This window comes from Ochotona curzoniae, unplaced genomic scaffold, assembly GCF_017591425.1.
Source record: "Ochotona curzoniae isolate NIBS_2020 unplaced genomic scaffold, NIBS_Ocur_1.0 scaffold_1037, whole genome shotgun sequence".
In the NCBI taxonomy this organism is placed as follows: Eukaryota; Metazoa; Chordata; class Mammalia; order Lagomorpha; family Ochotonidae; genus Ochotona; species Ochotona curzoniae.
The window spans coordinates 33,821,715-33,826,864 of record NW_024467083.1 but is presented as its reverse complement, the minus strand read 5'-3'; the positions used below and the strand labels follow the sequence as shown (position 1 = coordinate 33,826,864).

The window sequence follows — 5,150 nt, the reverse complement described above, 5'->3', positions numbered from 1 at the left end:
GCTGGCGCCTGCGTGTGGACGGCCGGTGGCCGCGCTGGGCGAGTCGGGGGCGCGCCCGTCCCCGTCTGCCGTTGGCTGGCTTCCGGCGATGCGGAGAGCGGGTTTCCGCGGGACCAGGTGGGTGTGAGGGGGCGTCGGGGCTGCGCCGGGGGGCGCGGGGACAGCTGCGCGCAGGAGTGCGGGCTGTCGGGGGTGGGCGTGAGGGCAGTCGGGGCGCGAAGGTGGGAAGGTGTGTGTGGGCGGCGGCGTGTGTGTGGCCGGCGCAGCTAGAGGCCTTTGGGGATGTTTTGCAGGAGGGGCGTCTGCCTGGGGTTTGGGGTTCAGTCCGGCTGGTGGTCGGTGCCCGGTCCCCGAAGGGTGGGGGTCTCTAGGGCGGCTGCTGCGTTTTGGCGCCCGGAGCCTTTGCCCGCTCGCGGCGGACTGGACAGCAGGTCTGGGGTTCGCGTGCCAGATAGGGGGTTTGCTTAGGGTACTCGCCCTGCAGTGGGATCTTCACGTGTCCGTGGATCTTGAATTTGCAAGAGGCGGAAGGGGCTGGGGAGGAAATCCGCTAATGTCTGGGACACGTTGTAGGTACTACTTAGAAGTTTTTCGGTTGTCTATTCCAGGTGTCCCATGTTGTCTCCAGTGATGGAGAACTCAGAGCAGCCTGTGTTCTGGCCTGTCACGCATGTGAGTAAATTTTCCCTGCGTAGAAAGTTGCAGTGAGTTTTCATATGATGCCTAACCCTTGTTTCTTTTTTTAAAATTAATGTATATTTTTCTTTAATTTCACTTCATGTTATGACACAGTTTCATAGGCTCTGGGATTCCCCCAACCCCTCCCCATGTCCTTCCCCCATGGTGGATTCCTCCACCTTGTTGCAATATTACAGTTCAAATCCAGTCATGATTCTTTCATTGCAAGCATGTACCATGCCTAGAGTCTAGCATCTTTTTATTTTTTTTTTAAAGGTTTATTTATTTTCATTGGAAAGGCGGATATACAGACAAGAGGAGAGACAGAGAGGAAGATCTTCTGTCCAATGGTTCACTCCCCAAGCCGCTGCAACAGCTGAAGCTGAGCCAATCTGAAGCCAGAAGCCAGGAGCTCCTCCGAGTCTCCCACGCGGTGTAGGGCCCCAAGGCCTTGGGCCGTCCTCGACTGCTTTCCCAGGCCGCAAAGTGAGGCCTCCGCGACCAGATCCGGCGCCCATATGGGATCCTGGGCACTCAAGGCGAGGAGAGTCCAGCATCTTATTGTCCAGATAAATTCAACAGTTACTTAGGGAGACCATCTCTGGTCTGAAAGCAGAGCTGGCAGAATATCATCCCGTCCAGTGAAAAGCTACAACATAATATCAACAACAATTTACAACGTTATGGAGTTAATTGACATGGTATTGAGTCACTCATATGTTAGAAAATGCAAGTTCTTAACCACATCCTGTGACTACTTTACTGACATTTCAGTTTTAGTATATATACAACCAGCTGCTATACACCTTAAAATGGCTATACGGTACTATTCAGCTGTCTCGTGTCTATTTTCATTTTTATATTTAACAGTTTATAGTGTTGAAGTGTAATTTTTACTGAACTTGGCGAATTTTAGGATAGTTCAAACTGGCGTATAACTCTAACAAGGCATATGTCAACAGTTGAGGCGCAGAACAGTTTTAGGTGGGGTGTGCAGAGAAATCTTCAATAACTTAGTGAGGAGTAACTAATCTTTGTGTCCTACCTAGTAAGGTATATGTGAGTCCGAGCTGACTGTTTCTGGTTCTAAGCTTTCCTTATTGGTCTCTGTCTATCTAATCTAATTTTTTTTTTGGCGGGGGGAGGCTCGGTAGCGACCCTGATGGTCATTGCAAGAGAAGGTGGAACCGTAATCAACTAAGATTATTAAAATTAAAAAATAAAAAGATAGAGGGTGGGGATCCAAAGTTGGAACAAGGTAAGGACCAGAGAAAGCTGCTCTCCCAAGTCCCGAAGGAAGTTTACTGTTCTGTTTTTGAGGTCTGCTAAGAGCTCCCGGCTGTTGTTCCGATGACATTAGATCCAGTAAGGAAGGATCCGGGCATCTTCCTTCCCATGTGGGAGATCCGAAAGGGAGTGGATGACCTCAGAGTTCTTGGCCTGCAAGGGCAGTCCCATTCCCCCTGGTCTCCTTGGTAGTTAGGAGATAGACCTTGGTGCCCATACTGATAGTCCTTGGTGAGGATCAGGTAGTCTCCATGTTAACCCTTTGTTCCAGTCTGTCCAGGATAAGTTTTTTATTCAAGTCTTCTTTCATGTGTTCAGTTATTTAGGGAAGACTCATTCCTAATGACATACCAGGTTTCAGTAGTTAGTGACAAATCCAGTATGTCTAATACTTGGAAGCTGGTAGATACCAGTTGTAGGAATTGTTGTCCTTGCAGATCTCATGTTTTTGGAGCAGGGAAGAGGAGGGAGACAAAGAGGCAATGAGGCAGTCACAAAAATGAGAAGTCCTTTGAGAAGTTTAGGCATATCGCGAGAACACATCAGGAGAAATTCTCCTATTATTGCCAGCTTTTGTCCTCAAAATGGGATAAGTGGAATTAGGTTTAGGAGTCTGGAAGTAGCACAAGAGAGAGTATAATGTGGTTCTCTTGCTTTATAACTTCTGTTAATACAACCTTGATGAAAACAGTCACTCTTTGGTTTTATTCTAGCTTTGTGAACAGAAGCTGGTGTTTATTGACCATTTCTTGTCTACGGGTGGAGGTCCTGATTTTATGTCATAGCCAAGGAAATGAATTCAGACTAAATAGCTATGGTGCATCATAGTGGTGGAAAGAAGCTAATTGGGAAATAAATCCAGGCAATTTGTCTCAACAGTTTTTTTTTTTTTAACTTTTTTGTTTTGTAGGCCTGGCATTGTCGCACCGTAGATTAAGCCGGCACCTGCAATGTTACCAAAATATGAATATCAGTTTGAATCCCAGCTACTCTGCTTCTCATCCATTTCCTTGATGGTGTGCCTGGACAGACCTAGAGGATGGCCCAAATGTTTGGGACCCTGTCACCCATGTGGGCGACCTGGGTGAGTTCTGGGCTCATGGCTTTAGCCTGGCCCTGCTCCCACTGTTGAAGCCATTTCTAGAGTGAATCAACAAATGGCAGATTTCTGTGCATCTCTCCCTTGCTTGCTGCCACTTTGCCTTCCAAATAAATAATAAATCTTGGAAAAGGAAATTTGTATATTAGGAAGGCAGAGAGGGAAGAGGCGGAGTACTCTTGCGTCTGCTGGGTCACTCCCCAAGTGGCAGCACTAGGCAGATTTGGGTTACTCTGAAGTCAGGAACCTCGAGCTCTATTCTGTTTTCCCCACAGGGTTGGAAAGGCCCAAGTACTTGAATTATCATCCACTGCTTTCTCACTTGCGTCACCAGGGATTGTGATATGGGATGCCAGAGCTGCAAGTAGATGCTTAACCAGCTGCACCCTGTCTTCCTGATGTTCATAATAACTAATACTTACTAATTTCTATTTATTTGATAGAATGATTGTTGTTAAGTGAGAGGAATAATTGGTTTTGATAGTTGAAGGAACTGAAGCGTTGAGCTAAATCACTTGGCCAATGTAACCATAATGAGTGCTAGGTTTGGGGTTTGGACTCAGTCACTGCAGTCTCTCCCACCTCGGGGTAGAGGTATTAGTTGGTGTGATGTATTTATGATTCAGCAGGACTCAGCGAGTAGGTGAGCGAGCAGTGTTGTTCCCAGTAATCGGTAGGAATGCGGTAAGAACTTGTTTTTATTCTTTCAGGAGGGAGCAGAAGTGGGGCTTTGAACGTGTTGCCCTGTAGGAAGAGAAGAACCACGATGACAGAGTCCCCACAGCACCAGGGTGGCCAGAAGGAAGATGCCGTAGAGATGGTCCCAGTGACAGACTTGCAGTCTGTGTCGCTGTCCTGGGGTGCAGGCCATGACAGACTGCAGCAGCTCAGGCTGGTGGGGAGCAGCCATCTGGGAGCTGTGGGATGTTCAGCCAGGACACTGCCTTTGTGGGTCTGGAAGGTGTTGGTGTGGACCTGTCTCTGGGAGCCATCCTTCATTCCTTGGAGTCTTCCCCTGTCCTGAATGCACCCCTGGGCAAAGGAAAGTTCCAGAGCTCTGACTCAAGAGGAGGGAAGAAAATAGCCCTGAGTTCTGGGTCAGCTCCCCAGGAAGACCGAGGTGACCGACTCGGGCAGGAGGAGTCTTGTTCTGGAGAGTCTAATGAAGAAGGCCAGGAAGCAGGAGGTGAGCCCGGAAGGACCTGCTGGCCACTTGTCCTTAGGAATACACGTTCTTTTTTTATTTTTTTAAAGATTTATTTATTTTTATTACAAAGTCAGATATATAGAGAGTAGGAGAGACAGAGAAGAAGATCTTCGGTCCGATGATTCACTCCTCAAGTGGGCACTACAGCCGGTACTGCAGCAATCCGAAGCCGGGAACCAGGAACCTCTTCCGGGTCTCCCACACAGGTGCAGGGTCCCAAAGCCTTGGGCCGTCCTCTACTGCTTTCCCAGGCCACAAGCAGGGAGCTGGGTGAGAAGTGGAGCAGCTGGGATTAGAACCAGCGCCCATATTGGATCCTGGTGTGTTCAAGGCGAGGACTTTAGCCGCCAGGCCACGCCGCCGGGCCCAGGAATACATGTTCTTGTTGCCTTCTTCACAGAGCAGCATTTCTGTAAAGGGTCTGAGTTGGAATTGTACCTGTGGTGCTTGTAAGGGTCGGCAATAAACCTTCTCAGTGTGTTGAGACCTTCTGTTCCCTCCGGTCTCCTAGATCCTCTTGGCTATTCCTTTCCTTCTCTTACCGTTTCTACTGGCTCTCAGGAGAGAGGAACTGTGTGTGGGCTTCTGTGATCCATAGCTGTCCTAGTGTGGCACATATGAAAGAGGGAGTCTGTGGCCTGGGACCCAGATAGGTTCAGCAGGCATGAGTAGCTCTTGGTGCTATTTGTGGACTTGCAATTTGACAGGATGCTGGCAGGACACCTTGGCTAGGAGCTGTGCGTGCGGAGCTAAGCAGGCAGAAGCAGAAGGTGACACAGCTGCTTGAAGTAGTCGGAGGTAGATGGCTTGTCGGCCTTTTGGCTGAGGTCAAGTGTGTACGTTGGAGATGACTGCAGAGTGGTGGATCGGGCCTGGGTT

At 49.0% G+C, this 5,150-nt stretch overlaps 1 long non-coding RNA gene across 1 annotated transcript; it reads left to right on the top strand.

The window, feature by feature from the left end:
- Window positions 1-3,949, top strand: LOC121168718. Its single transcript, XR_005885742.1, has 4 exons — window positions 1-117; window positions 609-672; window positions 2,876-3,049; window positions 3,775-3,949. It is a non-coding gene; the product is annotated as an uncharacterized LOC121168718 (long non-coding RNA).
- The last annotated feature ends 1,201 nt before the right edge of the window (window positions 3,950-5,150 follow it).